A 24,043-nucleotide genomic window follows, 5' to 3' on the forward strand; every position below is an offset into this window, starting at 1 on the left:
CTGAAGGCACGAAATCTTCAGGATTCACCAGAATCTGATGTATGGGGAACGAAATTTGGTAGCTTACTAGGCGTTTCCCTGATTGCTACTGAGTTTGGGCCTTTTTTAATGGTTTTATTGATCATCTGAGTTTCTTACCCCTTCATTCCTGTCGGCAGTTGTCTATTGGGTGGTGAATCTTTTCTTACTGATTTGGGTGTCATATGTTTTGGATACAATTTCTTTGCAGTTGTATGCTTTATATGTGTGTTTTCCTTTTCCTTCATCGACTCTTCACTTTTTATAATGTCTTTAGATGCATAGACATTTTCTTTTACTTTTATTTTCATGTCTAATTTATTCTTCTGTTCTATGATCTGTGTGTTTTGTGCCTTAAGAAATTAGCCACTGCCCTCCTATCATAATGGTGTTCTCATGTATTTTGATTCTGAACACTTTAAGGTGTTGATTTTCACATTTAGGACTTGAATCCCTCTGGAATTTATTTGTGTGTGTGGCATAAGGCAGTGTCTAATTTCATCTTTTTCAATATAGTTGACCGGCACTACTTACTGAATGGTCTTTTTTTTTTTTTTTCCTAATTGATTTATTATGGCACCTGTGTCATAGGATTAGTTCTACACAGATCTGTTTCTAGGTTTTATGATTTGTCAGTAATGATGCCAACACCATATCTCTTTAATTATTATAGCTTATAGTATGACTTGATATTTAAGAGAACAAATACCTTTTCCATATAGTCTTCTAAGTTGTCTTGGCTCTTCTTGTCTCTTTACTTTTTCATATTAATTTTGTAATCAGCTTGTTAATTTCTATGAATTATGCTATGATTTTGATTAAAATTGTGAGTTATAGATTAATTTGAAGATAATTGCTATCTTTTATAATCTTAGAACTTTTATAAACTAAGTATGTCTCCTTAGTTACAGGTCTTCTAATACAGTTTTATAATTTTATGTTAGATTTATAATTTGAAAGCTTACAGTTTTCCCTTCCAGCAGAAATGGCATACATTTAAAACTACCTTTTCTAATTGGTAATTGCTAGAATATGAGAACATCACTGATTTCTGTATGTTGAATATCTTGTATCCATTTGCTAAATGCTCTTTTAGATTTAACAGTTTGTGTGTGGCTTCTCTTGGACTTTTTTTTCATACACACTAACATCATTTGTGAAAATGTTCCTTTCTAACCTCCATACTTACTGTTTTGTTGCCTAGAAATAACTAGGATTGTTGACTAGAAGCAGTGAAAGTAGACAACTGTATCTTGTTCCTCAATTAAAGGAATTTCTTCTTGGGGCACCTGGGTGGCTCAGTTGGGTGAGCGTCCAACTTCAGCTCAGGTCATGATCTCGCAGTGTGAGTTCGAGCCCTGCGTCGGGCTCTGTGCTGACAGCTCAGAGCCTGGAGCCTGCTTCGGATTCTGTGTCTCCCTCTCTCTCTGCCCCTCCCCTGCTCATGCTCTGTCTCTCTGTCAAAAATAAAAATAAACATTAAAAAAATTAAAAGGAATTTCTTCTAATAATTCCATGTTAACTATGATGTTTGCTATGGTTTTTTTTTTTTATTGAGGTATAACTCACAATATCATATTAGTTTCAGGTGTACTACCTAGTGATTCAGCATGTGTAAACATTATGAAATAGTCACCACAATAAAGCTAGCCCCCATATGTCACCTTACAAAGTTAATACAATGTCATTGATTGTATTCCCCATGATGTACATTACATCCTCATGACTTACTTCTTTTAGTGCTGAAAGTTCATACTTCTCGATTCCCTGCACCCATTTCATCCCCCTCTACCCCCTTTCCCTCTGGCAACCACCAATCTGTTCTCTTCATCTATGAGTTTTGTTTTGTTTTGTTGATTTATTTTTTGGATTCCACATGTAAGTAATATCATATGGTATGCTATTGGGTTTTCTAGATTGTAGTAAAATATTGATACTATTAAACTTACCATTGTAACTGTTAAAGAGATTTTGATGGTGATTTTCTTTTTAAGTTTCTTTGTTTGTTAAGTGATGTCTGTAGCCATGTGGGGATTGAACTCACCAGCCTAAGATGAAGAGTCCCATGCTCCCCTGACTGAGCCAGCCAGGCACCCCCATTGTAACTGTTTTTAAGTGCACAGTCCAAGAGCATTAAATATGTTTGCAATGTTATGCAACCATAACGGTTATCCATTTCCTGAATTGCTTTAGATTTTTGGTAGTTAACCATTTATTAAGTTAAAGAAAACCTCTTCCACGGTGTTTGTTGCTCTCATTGCTATTGTTTGGAACTTTAATGGAGGTTGGGGCACCTGGGTGGCTCAGTTGATTAAGCATCTGACTTCGGCTCAGGTCATGATCTCATGGTTTGTGGGTTTGAGCCCCGCATCAGGCTCTGTGCTGACAGCTCAGAGCCTGGAGCCTGTTTCAGATTCTGTGTCTCCCTCCCTCTCTCTCTCTACATCCCCTGCTCATACTCTGTTTCTCTCTCTCTCAAAAATAAATAAATTAAAAAAAAAAAAGAATGGATGTTAATTTTATCAAAACATTTTTCTACATCCATTACTAAAATAATTTTAAGATGTTGAGTTACAATAATAAAAATGTTTTAAAAAATTAAACTGTGAAATATATCAGTATATACTATAAATATCGTTTTTATGTTTATTTATTTATTTTGAGAAAGAGAGCATGAGTGAAGCAGGGAAAGAAAGAAAGGGAGAGAGAGAATTCCAGGTAGACTCCAACATGGGGCTCAATCTCACAATGGTGAAATCATGACCTGAGCAGAAGTCAAAAGTCTGATGCTTAACCAACTGAGCCACCCAGGCACCCCTATAGTATCTTCAATGGTAGATGGCTTATCTAGTGTGAAAACATGCTTTCTTTCCCAGGGTGGTCTTTCATGGGCATGATTACAAAAAACAAAAACAAAAACTATCTTGCTAGGTCCATTTGTTCATGTCATATGAATCTTTTGCATCTGTGCTCAAAAAGAAGATTGGGTTATACTTTTCCTTTCATATACTGTCATTAGGCTTTGCTATTAAGGTCATCTTATTGTCACAAAATTACTCGGATCTTAAACATTTTGTGTAAGATTAAATTATCTGCTTCTTTTAGGTTTGGTAAAATTTACCCATAAAACTACGAACGACTGATAGGTTTTTTGATTGCTTTTCTGTGTGAGTAAATTTTCAACTACTGAATTAGTTTCTTCAGTGCTTAGCTATCTCTTTGGAATTTCTGTTTCTTCTTGAAACAATTTTGGTAATTATATTTCTTAGAAAATTGCCTATTTCATACCACTCTTCACGTTTATTGCATGCATTTGTTAATAGTGTTCTTTTTTGATTAAAAATGCTGCCGTATTTGTGATTTTGCCCTTTTAAATCAGTCTCTCTCCCTTCCCTTCTCTTCTCTCTTACACCCCCCCACAGCTCCTCTTCTCAACACCCCCTCCTTCCCCCCTCCTTTCCTCCTCCCCTCCTTTCCCCTCTCTCCATCCACCTCCCTCCCTCTCCCTCTTTCTCTTTCACTTTCCCTCCCTCTCCTTCCCTTTCTATCTCCCTCTTCCTCTCTCTTCCTTCCACCCTCTCCCTCTGTCTCTCTCCCTCCCTCCCTAACTCCCTCCTGCATCATTTCTTCCTTCCTTTGCTCCCTCCCTCTTCTTACTAATAGAGATGTTTGCTTTTTTTCTCTTTTCAAAGAACTATCATCTAGCTTGTTAGATTTTCTCTATTGTTTCTTTGACTTTCTATTTCATTTATTTGCTTCTTATCTGTGTTGTTATCCTTCTTCTGTGTTTTTGGGATTTATTCTGTTTTTTTTTTAATTTTCTATCATATTGTGTTTGATGTGTAGCTTTTGCAGCTCCATTCATATACATATAATATATATATATATATAATTTCTCTCTGCATTTCAGTTTATATAGGGCTTTCATTATTCAGCTGGGATAATTTTCTAATATGTACCATGTTTTTGATCTGTAAATTTTTAAATAGCGTTTTAAGATTTCCTAATATATGGGTTTTGAAACTATCTTTTTTTATTGATCTCTGATTAAATGACATTGCAGTCTGTATAACACATGGTTTTCAGTCTGTGCAGAGACTTGCTTTGATTTCTAGCACTTGTCCTCGTGTTTTTGAAAGCAAGTTTCATTCTCTGATAGCTCAGGAAAGGGATTAATATAGATCCATTGGGTCAAGTGTGTTAACTGTGCTTCAAAACTGTTGTTGTTCTATTTTAGATATCAGGCTCTCCCCAGGCTTATGGATTTTTACTCTCCTTCATGTCATTCATTTTACTTTGCTTTTTATATTTGGAGGCTATATTTGGAGGCTATTATCATGGACATCCCTGTTCAAGACTGGTAAATCATTGCTATGATCACTATGTGATCACCCACTCTATGGGAAAGTAATGTCTATTTTGTTTGCTAATAGCACAAGTACAGTGTTTCTTTGTTTGGTAATATTTCCTAGGCATGTTTTCTCCCTTCCCTCCATTTGCAACTTCCCTTCCTTCTTTCCCACTCCCCTCTTTCTTTCTTTCTTTCTTTCTTTTTTGTCCTTTTGCATTAGGATGTTGTCCTATAAATAGAATAGAGCTGGATTTGGCATTTTTATTATCTCTACTATTGGAAATTTAATATTATGATTTGTTGTACTTCCTGCTAAGTTTGAATTTGTTTCTACCATCATTTTATAGGCTTTCTATCCCCATGCATTTTCTTTCTTTCTTTCTTTTCTTTTTTTCCTTCCTTCCTTTGTCTTTCTTTCTTTGTCTTTATTCCTTCCTTCCTTCCTTCCTTCCTTCCTTCCTTCCTTCCTTCCTCTTCCCTCCTTTCTTCCTCTTCCTTCCTTCCTTTCTTTATCTTTCTTTCTTTTTTCTTTCTCTCTCTTTCTTGTTTCACCTTTATTTGGATCTATTGAGTTTTCTCTATTCCATTTTTCCCTTACTGGCATGTAAGTTACACACTCTTTTCTTGTGATATTTATCCATAACCTTGGTACATATTTCAGGATCTCTTCCCTCCTCCAGAACAAACTCTTAAATCTCTAACTTGGATTAACTCCCATCCCTTTCTTGTGATATTTCCTAACATTTTAACTATATTGTGTTTTTAACCCACCAAATATGTTGTTATTATTGCCTGTAGTAAATGAGATGTTTACCAATTTGTTTACTCCCTGTTTTTTAAAAACCATAGCTTCTTGTTTTACAGTACTTTAGAAATTCCTTTCAGGAATGATCTAGGAGTGGTAAATTATCTCATTCTTTGTCTGAAATGCTTTATGTGCTATATATTCTGCAGTGATCATTTAACTCCATGCTATCTAAATTGAAATATTTTAAAGATACTGTTCCATTGTGTCCTGAGTGTTAGCTTTGCACCTCTATAGGTGTTCTGGTGTTTCCCCCCTCAGAGGGCTTCTAAAGGGCTTCTCTTTGATATTCCGAAGTTTCACCACCATGTGTCTAGATAGTAATTTACTTCTGTGTGCTTAAATACTTCATTCTGAGTAATTTCCTTAAACTTCAGTTCATGATTTCCTTCTGATTGTGTCTAGTCCACTGCTTAGAGTCCATTGAGTTTTTGATGTGGATGTCTTTCTCCTTACTTCTTGATGTTTTATTTGTTTCTTTTAAACTGCATTCTCACATGCTTTAAAGTCACTAAGAAAGTGAACTTTAAAATATCTGTGTATTTTTAATAAGACTTAAGAGTCTTATTCTTGAATTTTCTGTACCTAATTATAAAGACTTTTTAAGTTTGTTTTTGCACTTTAAATTAGGTGTTGGGGGCAGGGCACCAATTTCCTTGTCGCTTGTGTCTTCTTTCTTTCCTGGTAGAAAATTTGCTCATGTATTCTGTCGTCTTTGACCATGGACTGATTGTTACTATTAATTATTATTTTTGTGGGAACAGAATAGAGCTCGAGTCTCCCTTCACAGTAGATTTACAGTTGGACTTTAATCACACATCCTGTTAGTATTGACTGCCTGTGAATTCTCGTTACGTAAGTTTTTGTGTTTAGGAGTTTCTGCATCATATAATTACAGTAAATATTTTTCCTAGGCAGCATGTAGTTTCGGCTTAAAGTTTGATTTCTCATCCTAATATTGTTTTTCCTGTTCAGACCTCAGAAGTACCAGATTATCAGCTTTTTTATACTTAGTTACAAATGTACAAATTGGCCTTTGGTATCTTGTCTTGTAAATTCTTTTGTATTTAAACATGCTTGTATTGTTTAACTGTTTCATACAGCATGTCTCTGTGTTTAAAATAGAATGGCTTCCATATTGGCTTAATCCACCATGTTCCAGTTCACTGTTCGGACCACCACAAGAAACCCTGGACATAGAGCAGTTTAGCACAGGAGCTGTGGAATCAGGGAGCTCAGAGTGTGAGTCCTAACTCCCGCAATCACTCGCTGTGTGACCTTGAGCAAAAACCTAAACTCTCTGAAACTCAGCTTCTTCCTGGGTAATTTGGGGGATAGTAATAGTAAGCATATCATAGGCTTATAAGAATTAAGTGGGAAGAGGCACCTTGGTGGCTTAGTAACTTGAGCATCTGACTTTGGCTCAGGTCATGATCTCACAGTCAGTGAGTTAGAGCCCTGCGTCGGGCTCTATGCTGACAGCTCTGAGCCTGGACCCTGTTTCCGATTCTGTGTCTCCCTCTCTGTCTGCTCCTTCCCTACTCACGCTCTGTCTCTGTCTCTCAAGAAAGAATAAACATTACAAAAACATTTTTTTAAAGAATTAAGTGAGAAAATTTATGTTGTAAATTTAGCATGGTGCCTGGGACAGAGTAAGTTCTCAATAAACGGCCACATTTAATACTAGCATAATGCTATACTAACTGTATGCAAAGATTTTAACCCCCGTTACCTATTCTGTTAAAATGTGGGGTTTCCTTTTTATAGTCTAACATCACTTCACTACTGTAGAATTCCTGTAGTAAAAGGTACAACATATATACACCTCTGATGGCCAGAGTTCATGTATGACTTAAGTAAGGATTATTGACAAGTCACGGCACTGTGGCTCTGTGAAGTAGACTCCACTGGCTTTATAATGACTACAAACCTTTTTGACCAGAGGGATATTATATTCTTAGTAGTTGTTAACTCCAGATTCAGTTGGCGGCCAGCATCTCTTAGTGCATGATAGGCAATCAGATTTAGTGCACTAACTTAGGTTTCTCATTTCCATTCTAAATGAGAAAACAAATAGAACCAAGATAGATGATTGCTAAGGCAAGCAATGTTTTTCCTTATTGACTTGTAATTAAAAGCCAAAAATACAAATGCAGTTTGATTAAGATTAAAGTAGGGGCACCTGGGCGGCTCAGTCTGTTAAGCATCTGACTCTTGGTTTTGGCTCAGGTCTTGATCCAGGGTGGTGAGTTCAAGCGCTGTCTTGGGCTCTGTGCTGGGCATGAAGCCTGCTTAAGAAAGATCTCTCTCTCTCTCTCTCTCTCTCTTTCTCTCTCTCTCTCTCTCTCTCTCTCTCTCTCTCTCTGAGGGACCAGAATGGGGACTTGTGCTTTCCCTTTCTTTTTTAGTAAACTTTTTATTGATGTGTAGCACATACAGAAAAGTGTACAAACCAGATTAATTAACTTAAACAGCACTCAGGCTGAGAAGTGAATGAACATTGCAAGCCCCTTGGAGGACCTCTTCCTGCCCCTGCTGGGTGCAGCCTCCTTTTTACCATATGACAACCACTGTCTTGAATTCTAATGTCAGTGATTGCTTTTACTTGTTTCTCACGTCTAACTTGGGAGATGGCAATCAGTTCATAAGATAGGAGGGCTGACGTATTAATGACCTTGAGGGGAGTTTCTAAGGAATCCGCTTAGAGAACAATATAAGGCCTTAGGGGGAAAAAATGTAGCCCAGGACTTCAGCGTACATTTCTTTATTGTCGGTTCTGTCCTAGATACTGGGCCACATTGTTGGGGACCAGAAGCAAATGAGGCACACACAATTCCTGCCCTCATGGAGTTTACAGATGGGTAACTAGGCAATGTCAACACTCCATGCTTAGGGCTAGGATTATTGAGTATATGTCGCATGGAAGCACAGAAGGGAGGCTTGGGGTGGTCAAGACAGGCTTCCTTAGAAGCAGTGGCATTTATTGTCGGACCACCGGGATACAAAGGAGTCAGTAGGTAAGAACATCCGGGCAGAGGGAAGAGCCATGTGTAGATAAGAGGAATTGTAGTCTGTTCACAGATTGTTAGAAGTTCAGGGAAGCTGGAACAGAGAGCTGAAGGTGAGGAGGGATGGGAAAAATGCCAGCAATAAGAGTGGCAGTGGTGATCTCTTTGGGCAGGAAGTCATGATTCAGAAGGACCATGCTGCCCACCATTCCCCTGCACAGCACACACACCCATACCGACTCTGGTCCTGATAGAACGCAAAACCCATTTGTATCCCCTCCTCCATCTCCTCCTCTTTTTAAGGGTTAGAAATCGACAGATCAGCTGGGGTAACTAGTTGAGTGAGAAACCAATCTGTGACTATTTTTTTTCTAATCCAAAAATCATCCTATAACTCTCATATCATACAAAACAGGCTCATGACAATAGTCTCAGATGCTCTTGAAGGACCAAGTCTTTTATTATCTTTTGCATATCCCTTTCCCTCTTTCCTTTCCCCATCTTATGAAAGGAAATTTGTTAGAAAATATATCTGAGTATTTCTCAAAGTATATATGAAGATAACAACTTACATTTTAAATTATCTTCGTCTTCTTGGAATGAAATATGTTAAGGAGAAAAATAATGTTATTTTGTCATCTTTCCCTTGTTGACGGCTGGTAGATATTTCAGGACAATGGCCTACACGTTTGCTGTCAAGCAGGAAGCTGAATTCACACGTCTGCTTTACATCTAATTCCTGTAGAAATTTGTCAACCTCTGCCTGGAAAGAGTGAGATTCTACAGGACTGGTTCTCTAAGACAATTACTAATTCTTGACCAACTTTGTAGGTAACTTCAGGTCAGGGGCAGTGACATTCAAAAATAACACAATTCTGCAGCCTTTGGCCAGGAGTGAGTTGGAAACGGAGTTTGGTGAAAATTATAGCATTTCAGAAATTACGCACTAAGATCTTTTTCAAAGAAAAACATCTCGCCTCCCGCAATGGAACATACAAAACTGTGTCCATTACAAACCCTTCTCAAGGCAGCGATTACTTTCCTCCACAAGCAATGGCAAACCATAGAGTAGCGATCCCAGGGAACTGTGCGCTTCCCACGGGAACATGCCTCATGCTGCATGTTGCTGTGGACTGTCACCAACAATCTGCCCATCTCTTAGAAGCGATCAGATGTCCTTGCTGCTTAAGCATGTTGCTAGAACTCAGGAAACCATGTCAGGTGGTTCTGGCCGTATCGTCCAAGTCTTTCTGGTCTCCGGTAATCTTTGAAGACCGACTGCTCCTAACTCTGTTTTTGTGCCTGTTTCCAGAATCACTCGATGGTTTTATATGGAAAATACATCAAGAGGTGACTCAGTTGCTCTACATAGAAACCTTCAAATTGGCAACTCTAGAAGTGGACATCTAGCCGTCAATGCCATAGACAGCTATAGTATAACAGAAGGACAGTATGCAATGTTTAAAAAAGGATTTTCAAAAATATAGGGTTTATTAAGAATGCAGGAGCCTAAAAGAAAATAAGAATTTACATAAGAATGTCATTAGGGTTGGTGGTTTGGCTGCGTTAACCAATAATTTTCGTCATTCAATATCCCACTGATTATTAAATTAATCTGTTATTCAAACAGCAATCGAAAACAACTCAGCCCATATTTTCTGGGCATTTGTGACTGTCAACAAGTTGAACAAAATTGGGGATCTAAAGAGAATGTAATGTTTTACTATTTTCCAATACGTTTCTCTCCTTCTTGATACCCTCCCAGCCTTTGCTGAGACGGGGATCCACTTGGAATGAAAATCAACTGCTAAATTAACTACTTCTAGCCTGTTAAGAAAAATAATTAATCAAGAGTAAAGGGGAACATGTGTAACGCATACAACGCCTGAGCTTTAAAAACCTTGTCACGTTACAATGCTGGCAAGATATTCATTTTTTAAGGCAAATTAGATTTTTTTTTTTTGGGTGTGTGTGTGTGTGTGTGTATAAGTGTGTGCGGATGTCCTTTTTTTTGGGGGGGGGGTGGTATCACTCATCGCTTTTCATAAAAATTATGTTGCCATCAGTTTCACTTTGGGATCAGAACGCAAGCTTTGCTCATCTTCTTGGAAGCCCCGAAAGCTGTGGCTACACTTTTCCTTCTCTCATCACTTCTCCCCATGAGCCTTTCATTTGTCCGCTAAACTGAAAGAAAGTAATTGGTCTCGAAGCTGCGTTGACATGTTTCGTGGGCTCCAGTTCAGAGAACCATCGTTCAGGGATTCCATTTTCCTGCAAACTTCTCCAATTTCCTGTTGGGGTCTCACACTGGGTGGGCGTTTTACCGCAAGTCTTCAGACTGTTCCCAGCGAATGCCCTGCAGGTGTTCTTACCAGTGGGCCTTCTGGAAACGACCTGTAAAATGGATCCATTGCACAATGGGGACACGGTGCCTTCCTGAGTCAAGGCTAAGAGGCTGGGCTCTGGGGCTGGACTACAGTCTGGGCTATCACACTTAATCATGCAAGATTTTAATCAGTTATTTAAATGTTCTGGGCTCTGCTCATCTCCCCAAGGACCTGCCTCATAGGATCTCTGTGTGGGTTAAAAAAAAAAAAAGTATAACCCTCATAGTTAGCACAGTGCCCAGCACAGAGTAAATGCTGCATAAATGGGAGATATTTTTATAGAGCACAATCCACAAACCCATCTGTGTTGACAGGGATGTAGGAAAACCACAGAACTCCAGTCAGGCTCTTCTTCCAGATTTCTTAGCCCGGAAGGTAAAACTAATAGTTTCAATCAGGAAAAGTAGTTGGTGAGGTTTTTGCTCCAATGAGACTGTCCTAGATAAAGTGGATCTTGGATTTTTGCCACTTCTTGGATCTACTTGAGCTCTTGGTTCGTAAAAAAAAAAAAAAAAAAAAAATATTTTTGGAAATCTGAATTAAGGACTACACATATTCAATAGTGATCAGATACTTCATTACACAAATTGGACACAGGCTTTGCCAGTGGGAGTACATTAGTGTCATGAATAATGTAATTTGTAGGCGTTAAAATGTAACAGTTTTAACCACTTAATTTGCAAGCATACACTAATTTGTTGAAATATTTTTGTATCTCCTGCTCTATAGATTCTTGCCAAACTACTGTACTCAATCTTGTTTAAAATGTGTAAATAAATGTGATTCAATTTCCCATGAAATAATCATTGGCCCTTTCCAACGGGCTTAGTTCACTTCTAAACAAGACAACTTTCCATTCTACAATGAGATTAACACCAAAGGTCAAATTCTTCCCTTTGGAGATTGAGAGTGGTGCATTTTTTTTTCTCCAAATTTTCCCTTGGTGTCATTTACTCACTTACACCTTGCCATGTTGGCTGGTAATATACAGAGCTGTGTCCCTTTGAATTTTACAGTGTCACACCCCAGCTGTGGTGGAGGAAAGCCAGCCACCTCCTCCTTGCTTGGTTCTTGCTTCCTGTTCTACAGCTCAGAAAGGTGGTAGGAATAACTTCTGGATCCTAAAACCAATTCCTTTCCAACACAAAAGATTTAAAACATGAATATGCAATCTGGAAGCTTCTCAACACTTGGTCATCTAATGTTGAGAATGTGCCACTCATCCCTTACCCTTAATAAAGGGCCGCCTTCTTTTCATATTATGGGTATGGTGCCAGGTTTGAATAATTCAATACTGGCTCTTACAGTCAACAACCTAGTTAGTGCTGTGTGTGTGTGGTTGCTAAAAACATGCTGGCTTTAAACTTTAAAAAAAGGGGAAAGGGAGGTAAATGCTTATCGTGGGAGCTGTATTTTGAATTGTTGAAATAGTGCCGGAAGATGAAAATATGTCCCGGAGGCATTAGAATAATTGGGATTAAAACCTCTGGTTGAATTTCCTACCAGTTCTTCTGGATCTCAACTCAATGAGGTACTTTAGTGGAGACCGGACTTCACTGATTCTTTCTCAGATGCTCAAAGGAAGAAGGGTGCCCTATTGCAAACACAAGGACGATTACAACTTTGAGGTTCCAGATAGAATGGTGGTTGTGTAGATGTTGCTATCTTTACTTGCCCTTTGATAATCAGTATTTGGAGAGGTTTTAGTACAGGAAATGTTGTAAATTACTGTTTTCCCTCACGAGTCCGTGATGCAAAATGAGAGGGGCGCATGTCTGTAATGAGTAGGCAGGTCTCTACCTGACATGAATGAGTCTCACAATTTCCCATTTGTGCATTTCTTAATGTGTGGGAAAGCGGGGTGGGAGCATATGTAAGTTTGGCTGGGCTCACAACACAGTGAGGCTTTCCTCTTCCATGCCGGAGGGTAGGAGACCAGCATAGCCAAGGAGTATTTTTAGAATGTTTATTTGCATGGGGAATGGAGGAGTGCAGAGCTGTGTCCACACCATTGACGTTTTCGAGCTGCATTTCTGCGGTGCATTGTCTCCATCCCAATGGCTGTTTGTGCTGTGACGCCCACCATCCCCACCTCAAAGAGCAGTCTGTGTTCCTCCCTTGGGCTGCCCCGTGCTGCACCTGAAGTGGCTTAGCAAGTTGCCAAAACCCTATAGATGTGTGTTTATTAACTCTCCAGCTTGCCCTCCGTTTGTTTAGCTTGGAAAGAGTTTATATATTCCTATGGGTATTAAAAACCCATCTGATGTATTAAAGGAGCTCAAAGGATCAAAGCAGAAATGCTGCTTGAAATGCAGCATATTGAATATAGACATAAAATTTCTAGACACGAACCACTTTTTCACAGGACATTTTGTATACTCAAGAAGGGAATTCATTTTTTAATGATCAGCTTTTCTTCGAGACTTGGCATTTCTCTCTCTCTCTCTCTCTCTCTCTCTCTCTTTCTCTCTCTTTCAGGTGACCTCCACTTCCACCTTTTTAGGATTGCTTATGATTTTGACAGGAAAACCCCTTGGCAACCTAGGGTGGAGGCAAGCATTAACCTCAGTACCACCTTTCATGCCTAGGAAGATATAGCCCAAGATCCTTAACAACACATCAGCCACTGGTTAATGACCAAGGTTCTTTGCGCATTGGGAAGAAAAATGGGTGGAGAGGTTATAAGATGAGGATCAGAATCACCCATGGTCCACATATCTAGAGGTGTAAGTGATCAGTCAGAGTGATGTGGGAGAAATTCTCAGGCTAGAATCTTTATAGCAGATGCTTCTCAAACAAAACTCTCTGCTACTGACTTTTAGAAAACAAATTATATATTTCAGGAATGATTCCATTTCTGTTGAAGTACGTTGCTCCTGCAGTCCTGCATTATTTGAGTACATCCCAGCCTGTATGAGAATTTATACATGATTTCTGTTTATTGAATGTCTACTTTTTGCTAAGCGCTTCATATCTATTTCCATGTATCTTGTTCTTCCCATTTGTTTGTTTCTTCTGCATTTTGCCAAGTAGGAACCTGAGGCTCAGAGGAGTTAAGCCCTTGACCAGTGTTACAGAGCTGCTAAATTCTAGATTTGGGTTAGATCAGCATCTTCCTGACACTGAAGCCTGATAGAGAATTCCTCTGGCATCCAGGAAAAAGCCTCTCCATCATAGTACCAAGTCACCTATGTCAGACCGAGTTTGTCTCACCGTGAAGGTTTATTTGGGAAACTGACAGTTGTACCAATTCATTTGATCTATGGGAAGAAATTACAAACATCCAATTTGACAAGAGCCATATACTTCCTGAATACCAGTTTCATGCAATTCTCCATCTGACCTACTTGGAGGGTTTCTTGCAGTGCCTGGTGCATTGCTGTTTAAGCATGTGTTTCTTTGTCTTCCTCACACACCAAATCAGGTGAAATAGGCTGGAACAGTGGTAAAACGTAGTTCAGGCTTTGGTGTCGTCATGCAAACCTGGGTTTGAATTCTTAATCCCATGACTTCCTAACTGGGTGACCTTTGCCTGTGAGTGAATTACCCATCTTAGTTGCCATCTGGTCATCTGAAAGATGACGATGCTAATAGTGTCTACAGGGGGGCTGGGTTGATGTGACTATTACAAGGTACAATTATTTTTTTTTAATTTTTTTTCAACGTTTATTTATTTTTGGGACAGAGAGAGACAGAGCATGAACGGGGGAGGGGCAGAGAGAGAGGGAGACACAGAATCGGAAACAGGCTCCAGGCTCTGAGCCATCAGCCCAGAGCCCGATGCGGGGCTCGAACTCCCGGACCGCGAGATCGTGACCTGGCTGAAGTCAGACGCTTAACCGACTGCGCCACCCAGGCGCCCCCAATTATTTTTAAAAAGCTTCATCCAGCCCCTGGCATTTAGTTGGTATTCAATGGCTCAGTCTTCTACTGAATTCAATATAGATGGGGCATGTCATGTTAATTCCTGTATTCTTAGCACTTAAAATACAGCTTTGGATGTAAAATAGTATTCAGAAAAGTGTTGATTGAGATAGAGTTTCCCAAGAGCCTTGTAAGTGAGCAACAGAGGACAGGGTGTGTTTGTAATTCCAGTAGCTGAGACACCTGTTATTTTGTATGATATTTGAAAACAAATATGTGTGTGTTTTGGAAACAACTAAAAGCTCATATTACCCAGAGCAAAAAGAGAACTTTGTGATTCTCCTTAGGAAAAGAGAAGATGGTCCAGAGAAGGGAAGATGCTTGCCTAATGTCCCACAGGGAAAAAGCAGCTGATTCCAAATGCAAAGCCCAGGCGACAGCCTATTAAGAATTTTTCTCTGTCACATTGCTTCTTCTCCATAGCTGATAATTTTTTATAATTTTTTTTAACGTTTATTCATTTTTTGAGAGAGAGAGACAGAGCATGAGCCGGGAAGGGGCAGAGAGAGGGAGACACAGAATCTGAAGCAGGCTCCAGGCTCTGAGCTGTCCACACAGAGCCCATTGCGGGGTTCGAACTCACGAACTCCGAGATCATGACCTGAGCTGAAGTTGGAAGCTCAACCGACTGACCAACCCGGGCACCCCAATAGCTGATAATTTTTTAAGTAACTATTAACTGACTGAATTCATAAATAAAATACGATATACAAATATAGTAAGTAATTCAAATAGTATATGAGGATATGCAGTGAGAATTGGATCTCCCCCATAGCTGGTAACTTTTAAAATAACTATTAACTAAACACATAAATAAGCGATTATACAAAGTATGATATACAAATATAGTCAATAATTCAAATAGTGTAAGGATATGCAGTGAGAATGAAATCTCCCACCACCCATTACCCCTGAATCCTGTCTAGAGGACAGCCATTGTTTCTAGGTCCTAGTGCACCCGTCCAAGGATGTCTTATGCAAATAAAAGCACACGTTTTTTAATACCACTCATTTTTTTCTACAGGAATGAGAACATAGTATACATACTGTACTTCACTTTTTTTCCACCTGATATATCTGAAACTATCTTTACATCATTACATAGATTTGTTTTTTTATTAAAAAAAGGGGGGGTGGTTACCTGAGATTCCATTGGGAGGGATATTTTCATTTAACCCAAATTAGACCCCAAACATTGGCTACTTGAAGCAGAGTAGAAAGGAATGTTTTCATGCACTATGTAATTTATTTGTATGGTAAATGACGAGAAGAATTGATGGGTCAAAGTGTATGCATATTTGTGATTTTGATATATCCTGCAGAAATGCACTGTGGTGATGTGAAGCCAATTTGCATTCCTAAATCCTCATGAAGGATTTACGTTAGTTATACTCTTACCGGCATAGCGCATTACCAAAATGTTGTGTCCTTTGCCAATCTGGGAGATGAAAAATGGAATATCATTGTTATCTTAACTCTGCTTTTAATGACTGAGGCCAAATATATTTTCTATGTTTTAAAGCCACTTACATTTCTCCCTCTGTGGGTTCTCTAATTATGCCCTTACTTCTCTTTTCCTCTTACTAGTCTGTTGGTATTCTCTTCTTTTAAGATATTCGACTTTTATATTGAACTTATAGAATAACAATATTAACTGTTTTTTAGCCCACGTATTATATGAAAAACAGAGCTCATCATAATGATTTTGTCATTACAAAGTCATACATGGCCTTATGGAAATGGTAGAGAATTACCTGTAGTCTCGTCCTCCAGAAGCAAAACCACTGATAGACGTTTGCTGTTTGCTTTCATTCATGTTTTCTGTAAATTATTTTTGTTTTATTTTGTTTTTAAAAAATGGCACAATATTATAAATATTATTTTATAACGTGCTTTTTTAAAATTTGAAACATCATGAGCATATGTTATTGCCCTGAAATAAATCTGCAACATAAATTCTTAAAATAACGACACGGTGTGTAGGTTTACTAGTTTCCTTAACCAGCCCCATTTAGGCTGTTCATAATATTTGCTGTATAAGCAATGACATCACAAATGAATGTCTTTACTCTTAAAACTCCATGTATCCATGTAATGATACTTTTAGTATCAATTCCTAGAAGTAAAAGAGTCCGGAACCATTCTTTGTGAAGATAAATCTTGATGACAGTTAGTTTTCATGCTACAGATAAATAAATGTTTATTTTTCTTTTGATTCCTTTTTCTGTTGCTTATTTTCAGGGATATGATGTAACTTTTATAAAGAATAGATAATAGAGAGAAGTTACTTTCCAAAACACCGGCTCCAGGAAGATGTGGTGCCAGCTGAGGGTGGAAACTTAATTTGGTTTAAGCTTTTATTTCTTATAAGGTGATAGAGGAGAAGCCTGTTTGCAATTTAGCCTAAGACGTAAGAAAAACAGAAAGTACAGTAGTGATAGACAGGTTTACACAGTTAATACTTTTGTTAGTAATCATTTATAAACCTCCTTAGATGATTTTTTTAAGGCCACTTTTAACAAAAAGTATCGACTTCTAGTGGGGTGCCAAGTTAATTATTTCAACTTAATAAGCAACACTAAAATGACGTTACACAGGCTGGTGGAGGGGGTCACAGAAAAATGAGCTTCAGAAACACTTTCTGAATGTGTGAGCATGGCTGTAAGTACAACCGATCAGGAAAATTAAAGCAACATGAAAAATTGTTGAGATTAATGAGCCTTGATGAAAACAGGATAAAGTGCTCAGGTGTATAAATTCACACAGTTCTCTGAGCTGCCCTCTGTGGTCCAGAATGCTTATTTAGCCTACAGTCCGTCTCTCCAATAAATTATGCTAATGCTATTGATTCCAACCATTTCCTGACTAGGCTATTCATCACCTCTTGTGTCTCTGCACAGCCTTCAAATGCATGCCTATCAAGCTTGGAAAACTGAATTGGTTTTTAAGAAAGGAGGCAAAACAAATAATATGCAACCTTGTTTTCTAGGCTTGCAAATTGCATGCCAGGAAAGAAAGATGGATGGTCAGGGTATCTAGGATCAATCTAAAAATGCTCTTCTGCCACGTCTCTACATATTAGGGGAAGCAGTGAATGCAGGTAACCATCTTGTAATTCATGGGCTAGGATAGAGGTTGAACTATGTTAGCCCCAGTGACGGAGCTGACTGGGGAGAGAGATCTTCAATGCACATTAGCTAGACTTCTCCACTTAACTTTGCTCTGGAGATGCAACATCGATTTCATCAAGTGTTTTCTGAACAGTGGTCTAAATTTTTTAAAAAATTTTTTTAATGTTTTATTTATTTTTGACAGAGAGAGACAGAGCATGAGCGGGGGAGGGGCAGAGAGTGAGGGAGACACAGAATCCGAAGCAGGCTCCAGGCTCTGAGCTGTCAGCACAGAGCCCGACGCGGGGCTCGAACTCACAGACCACGAGATCATGACCTGAGCCGTAGTCGGATGCTCAACCGACTGAGCCACGCAGGCGCCCCTAAAATTTTTTTTAAAGTAAAATTCGACAGGCTGTTTTTCAGGGGGCCCGACCTGTGGGCACTTTGATTAAACCATTTGGCTTAGGCTATTAACCACATAACAAGCCAATTCTCCTTATTATGATTATCTCCATCTTATATTCTTAGAACATCCCATATGATTTATTTTTAATAGTCACAGTGAGCAAAGGAATTTTATTTCCCACTTTCTAAAATGATGTCATTGTTCTATTTTTTTTTTCTTTTGAAATATTTCACAGTAGTTTTTAAACATAGGACAAGGCTCATCAGAATCATCTAGGGTGCCTGTGGGAAAGGATGTTCTTGGGTCTCACCCTGACCTGCTGACTCCCACTGTCCAGGAGGTGGGTCTGAGAATCTGTATTTTGGCTAGGTTCTCCAGGTGATGCTGATGCACAGCCAGGCTGGGAGGCTTCCGGAGCATCTTCGAGGATAAATACAATAAGATGTGACAGTATTTTCCTGACTCCATTGCCGAAAGTTTGACTCCTCTCTCTTTTTTCTTATTGGCAAACACAAAGAAGAAGCCAGAAATAACTAAGACAGAAAAAAGAAGTTGCAACCAAGCATGAAGTAGTAACAAAACTTTCATGTGCATTTCACCCTCCCCAAAGATTCAGAGATGGTTTGTAGTGATGTACATACAACTGTTGTTTGCTCAGGGCTACAACCCAGAGGTGTTGTTATCACACAACTGGACTCAGAGAAAGATGGCTAACCTAGTGTTTAAGTTGAATTTTTGGAAGATGACCGACAGTTGAAAAGGGATGAGGAATCATAAGTGAGCTGTGAGCCAAGGACTTCAGGAAAATCTGCACAGAATCCACCCAGACATCATTGGCATCTTTGAGAGAAGGAATTTTAGAACTTGTATCCTAGGATCTTGGAGAAAGCAGGTAATACCTCCCTGCAAGAGGGTGTGCCCAACTGTAAACAGAAGCCAGGATGCAGGAAGTCAGTCATCACCGTCAATTTAGAAAGGGAAAAAAGTAAACAGGAATGGATTTCTCCAGATTACCACCACGATGATTTTTAAAGGATGAGAAAATTAACAGCTTAGTGTATCATGGCAGACATTTCCCCTCTCATTTTAGTGTTAGGTTTTATTTCTTTTTCTAAATCATCTGTGATGTCACTTTCCTCCTCTGAAGTAATCTTTTTTCCCCCCTCCAGCATTAAACATATATATTTTTTAAAGCCAAAAACTGGAAAGTACAACTCTGCTGCTTCTAGATTAAATATATTTTATTAAATGCATTCCATTTGTGTAATAATTTGTTCCCTGTGCACCTGTGTGGTGGCAGACATTGTGGTAAGCACCAGGGAATTAAAATCAGGTCAGTTAGGTTCTTGCCCTTGACCTTGTAACCTAGTTGAATGACCTTCCCAAGAAGTCATTGCATCCCTGTAACAATTTATTTTGCCTGATTTTGAAGACTCTCCCACTCACTACCACCTGTGGTAAAGTAGTTGCTTCTAAAAGTTGGGTTGTTTTGTACAAATAGACAAAAACTTCAAGCAATCAAATTCTGTTAAGGTTGAACAATTTGGTCATGGTGCCTAGAAGAGTCAGAGTAAAATCCATACTAAGGTCTATGAATGTGTCCTATTTTCTTTTAAACCTTTTGTCCACCCCCCACCCACTTTAAGTTATTACGGTGATCATACCAGTTGCCATTTTTCAACCTACATTTTTTTTAATCCTTGGGCTTCTTCAGGCCATGTTTGTCCACTGGGTTTGAGAAATACTATATATCCATATATGAACATGTATTGACAAATATGACATGAAATGCTGTATGTACACATGTAAATATTCATCTATAGCATTCGGTAAAATGCTGTACGTGGACATAGGAATATTTATCTATAGGCATGAAGCTAAGTGATGTGTGCCCATATAAGAATATTTAGAGATTTGGAATGTGGTATACACATATATTAATATGCATTGACAAGTATGAAATGCTATTATTCCTTATTCCTCATAGAAAGTTAGAATTCATGTTAGCCTGTTAAAAGCTCTGAGAAATCCTGTAGTGAATAAAGCTTTTGAGCTCTTTTTAACTGGGAATTCACCAAGCATTCATCAATATTTGGCAAGATAGTTTCATAAAACCCATCTGGAGAGCCACTGTTTTAGGCTAATAATTTCCATTACAGACTGAATGAGATAGAAGTCCATCATGACTTGGGATTTTATAAGATGATGCCAAGGACATAATGCTGAGAAAAATGAAATAGCTAGGATGCTGAATATACATCCTGAATTCATAAATATTAATATATTGATGCAGCTATTAAGCCAGGAAGTTTTGTAGGATATAGTAACCTAGAGCTTTGTGTCAAAGAGGAAGGAGTCATCAGGTGTCCGACTGGGTTTATAAAGTAGAAGTGCTACTCTTGGCTGTCTAGTTAAAAAAAAAACAAAACAGGAAGGACACATTGACTACACTGAAAGATCCTTCTAGCACCTTCCCAAACTACATTTCTTGAAAATAGGACCATAGGGAAACTTAAAAGAGGCATTAAAAGAAACTTAAAATGTAAAAAAAACTTAAGCCTTCATCACTCTACCCTTAGAATCCAAAGAACAGTAAGTACCAGGACCTTCTCGACAATGTCCATCTTTAGAAAATGCCCCAGTGCGTGGGACTGTGGTATTCTTTTTATCTGTCACAAATGATAGTTTGTAGATCAGCTAAGGGGAAAACATGCAGAAAGTGCTAGAGTTCAGAAAAAACATGGACATATAAATCTTTTTGACATTTTAATGCTCACTGGAAAAGATTAATTTTTAAGCCTTTTCAATAGTAATATGATAATCATGCAAAATGAGGAATTACAGTATAAAGAGCCCATGCACCTAGGACGCAGCTTCAACAACTACCAATGTTTTACCCATCTTGTTCCAGGTAACCCCATCTACATTCTTCTTATGACTATTAAATCATTAGTAGTACTGCTATTATTATTTTGCTGGAGTATTTTAAAGCAAATCCATGACATCATATTTTTTCATCTGTAAATACTTTAGAGTATTTATAGTGTATCTCTTACATAAAAGGACTTAAAAAAACACTTCTTAACCACAATGCCATTATAACACCCTATAAAATTAATAGTAGCTCTTAAATATTATCTTACAACCTGTCTATATTCAAGATTCACCAGTTTTTTAAAGTGGGATCTGTTGTTTTCATGTAAGTGTAAAAGTTTTAAAAAAGTATAAAAGTTATTTTTGTTGGAAGCAAAACCAAATGAATTGCATGCAGTGCCTTTGGCTGTGAGGTCATTTGTACTGTAGGATGCTCTATATATTCTGGACTTGACCAGTTGCTTCCGGGGGTGTTGTTTAATGGGTCTCTTTTCCTGGTAGTTTCTGTAAATTGGTGGTTAGATATAGGCACTGATTAGATTCTGATCAAGTTTCTTTCAGTGGGAATAAATACTCTATAGGAAGTGCCATTTACTTCCTATTACATGGTATCAGGAGGCACACATGGCCCACACCCTCATCACACTAGTGATGCTGAGGTTAATCCTTGGATTCACATGTGTCAGCCTGACCCTATCAAGTTGCCCTCAGTCGCTTTTAGATCCACTGATGATCCATTCCTGGATCCACTGTTTCCAGAAGATTGGAAAATAATTTGTAAACGGTGATTCTGCAGTCTTTGCTGAATGATGAATGATTTGCTTGCCTAAAAATGTAATTTGTACTGATAGCAGGATACATTCTTGATTGTGTCTATCAGTTTTCAGAATAATGACTTGGTGCCTTAGCAACTTTAATGATGAACAACTTAGCTTTTAAAATAACATGACAGGGGCACCTGGGTGGCTTAGTCGGTTGAGCGTCCGACTTCAGCTCAGGTCATGATCTCATGGTTTGTGAGTTCGAGCCCCGCATCAGGCTCTGTGCTGACATCTCAGAGCCTGGAGCCTGCTTCCAGTTCTGTGTCTCCCTCTCTCTCTGTCCCTCTCCCTCTCACGCTCTGTCTCTTTCACTCAAAAATAAATAAATGTTAAAAAAAATTAAAAAAAAAGAAAATAACATGACAAACTTAAGGATTTAGATGTACTTATATGTATTTTAATTCTTTGCAGACTTAAAGTCATTTTGATTTATAACTTTCATCTTGGCCCACGGGAGCCCCTTCAGTTTGATCCCTGTGTCCTTTGTGACAAGACCTCATTAGTCTCTGATACTTTCCTTAGCTTCTGCATAAACAAGATATTCTAGACTTATTTTATACATTTTATGCTTCAGATCTGGAATCAGCTATTTTCCAGGGAGTCTTGGTTCTGTTTATTGGGTGATATTATTTAGAGACCACAGTCTAGGCCCAACTATTCATTACCATGGCTTTGCCAAAATCTTCTAAGTCTTTTCAGGAATAAGAGCCAGGAAACATATTTGTTTAGAAAGGGAAAATAAATCCAGGGCTTCTACCCTGGATAATTCCGATTCCAATTCAAAATTGCATGATTTTTAATTAGCTACTTTGGTTTACTCTTACACTAAAAATCTCAGCCCGTAGCCACATTAACATATTAATCATTTGCTTAAGCTACAATATACATAAAATTACTTTGAAATAGCAATACCAATATTATTGCTAACAATAGCATGACCATGTGTTGTTTAAGAATTCTTTGTGGTCTTTATTTTGTTTTTAGGCTAGATCCCAAGATGGAATTAGTCTGCAAATACTGTGTTTTAAAGTCAATTGAAATGCTTCTTTTCTTTGTGTGGTAATGCCAACAATTTCATATACAATAAGGGATTTTGTTTTAAATTTGAGGAAGATTTTTTTTTTTGGTTACATAAAATGTGCTCATGGTATCAAGGTCATAGCCATGAAATGATGCAATTCAGAGGCACATCACTTCCATCCCCAATTCTCCACCCATTTTCTCCCTCATTTTTGTTAGCTCTTGGTTTAGCTTTCCAGTTTTGTTTTGTTTTCTTTTGTTTTAATATAAAAAAAAAAGAAACGTAGTCAGGTTTTTCCCTTTATTTCACAAAAGGAAGCATAGCATATGCTGTTAGGCACCTAACTTTCTATATTATATGTGCTGTAGATCTTTCTTCATCAGTTTGGGGAGTGAGATCTCCCTTATTCTTTCCCACAGCTACTTAGTGGTACTCTGTTGTGTGGCTATAGATGTTTATTCACTCTCCTGTTGATTGGCATTTGGGTGGTTTCCAGTCTTATTACCATTATCTTGCAATAAGTAGCTTAACACATACATAACAACTTTTTTGGCAGAATATTTGGGGATAGATTCATAGAAGTGGCATTGCTGGATGAAAGGAAAAGGCATATATAATTTTTCTAGATATTGCCAAATTCTCACGGAGGTTGTACCATTTTGTATTTCTCCCGGCAAAGTATGAGAGTGAGAACCTGTTACTTTTTAGCCTTGCCAGTGTGAGTATTGCCAAACTCAGGGTTTTTCCCCCCAATACACATGAAGAGTGTTTTTATTATAGTTTTAATAATAAATTTCAATTTCAATAATACAATTCAATTTCTTTTATTAGAAGTGAGCTTGCAGATTTTTACACGTATTAGAAATATTACTTGTAGTAAAATATGTTGCAAATAATTTTCCAAGGTTTGTCTTTTGCCTTTTTTAGGGAACCATCTTTTTTTACTTTTTAGACATTTTCTTTATTGTTCACTTTCTGTTTCATCGATTATTGTTTTCATCTTTATATTTACTTTTATTTTCTTTGGGTGTATTTGCACTCTTTTGTGATTTCTTAAGGTAAAAGCCTACATCATTACCTTTAGATCATTTTTCTCCTCTAATATAAATATTTAAATCTATAAATTTCTCTCTAAGAATGATAAGAGTATTCAGATTTTGACAGGTTGCTTTTTTACAGTCTTCTAGTTAAAAATATTTTCTGGTCTATAATTTCCTTTTTGCCATATGTGTTGTTTAGAAGTATACTGCTTAATTTTGTAAATGTTTGAAGAGTTTCTAGATTTCTTAATATTTTATGCCTACTTCAGTTCTAT

General features: G+C 38.0%; 1 protein-coding gene across 3 annotated transcripts in view; it reads left to right on the forward strand.

The window, feature by feature from the left end:
* CACNA2D3 (calcium voltage-gated channel auxiliary subunit alpha2delta 3) overlaps positions 1-24,043 on the forward strand; it is an 860,144-nt gene that overhangs the window by 807,888 nt on the left and 28,213 nt on the right. The gene's annotated exons all lie outside the window — the stretch shown is intronic.

The sequence above is a fragment of the Prionailurus bengalensis genome, chromosome A2 (genome assembly GCF_016509475.1).
Source record: "Prionailurus bengalensis isolate Pbe53 chromosome A2, Fcat_Pben_1.1_paternal_pri, whole genome shotgun sequence".
Classification (NCBI taxonomy): Eukaryota; Metazoa; Chordata; class Mammalia; order Carnivora; family Felidae; genus Prionailurus; species Prionailurus bengalensis.